Below are 1,277 nucleotides of genomic sequence, written 5' to 3'. Positions count from 1 at the left end.
AAACCACAAGAAGTATATAGGATTAAAAAAATCTTGAGATCCCATAATCAAAACCAGTATGAATGGCCATATCCCATTGAGCATCAACATTTCTCTACATAATTACTCTCTCCTGCAGGAGAATCTTACTCGGGAGTATGGAAGGAGTTGCCCAAGGACTGGCTTGAGGGCCTCAGCATAGGCAAAACGGTAAGGATCCTTGAACAAGACATAAAAGTTTGTAATAAGATTAAAACTGTTTTTATGACATACAGATAGATGTGTGCATTTAATATTTTGATGATAAAGATTAATGTTTTCCTATGTTGTAGCTTTTGCTTCAATTATAAAACGTATAGGGGAGTGTGTTGTATTTTTTTCATTATAAAAGTTACATGTTTCCTAAGTATCTGTATTGGTAGCCTTAGAAGTTAATCATTACTGTATTTCAATGAAAGAGTTGTATATACTTAGATCCTTAGAAAAGTGATTAATCAAGCTATCTCTTTATCTGTATATCAGTCAGTCAGCCTATGTAGCTATCTCTTTGTCTGTATATATAAATATACATACATTATACACATCCATTATTGCATTCACTGATTAGTTTAGAATGAAATAAAGCAAGAATACCATGATGTACAAGTATGAAGACAGTGAATTCATCTTTTCTCAGGTTTCATCCTCAATATACGATGAGAAAGTCAACAAATACAAAGCCAAGTGCGGTGGATCGCTGGAGATGTGGGAGGAGAGCGGATGGATGCACAAGCAAGACCCATACGGATGGTTCATGTGGTATTGCAGGTGAGTCGCCTCTTGCAGTCTTGAGAGAGGGAGCGGAAAGGTTTTCAAGGGAGGTGGATCAAGAAAGAGCAGAAAGTGAGGAAGAAATGGGTTGGTGTTGGTTTGAGTTGATTTCACGTTGGTAAATTGTAAATAGGAAGAAGAGAAAACGTGGAAATACTGAATTCCTTTTCGCTTTGCCCTGGATAAACAGCAAACCGTAAAGGATATTGGCATACTAGCATTTTTCTGTTCTTCTCCTTCTTGTTTTATAAGCTTGTTCAGCATGTATCCTGCTCCCTTGGCAAATTGAGAGAGGGGATGCCCAATTAGGAGATAGATAAAGAAAAAGAATTGAGTATGAAGAAAGCAAATAGAAAGTTCGCAAGAATAAGGGTTGGTGAGGCTTAGTTCTAAGTCTTCCTCGCTATTTTGGAGGTGGAATGAAAAAGAATTAGAAAACAGGGATAAAGATAATATAATGATACACACACTACAAACTAAAAAAAAAA

The sequence above is a fragment of the Penaeus monodon genome, chromosome 33 (genome assembly GCF_015228065.2).
Source record: "Penaeus monodon isolate SGIC_2016 chromosome 33, NSTDA_Pmon_1, whole genome shotgun sequence".
Classification (NCBI taxonomy): Eukaryota; Metazoa; Arthropoda; class Malacostraca; order Decapoda; family Penaeidae; genus Penaeus; species Penaeus monodon.
The sequence above is the reverse complement of the archived record's forward strand: the minus strand, read 5'-3'. Positions refer to the sequence as shown.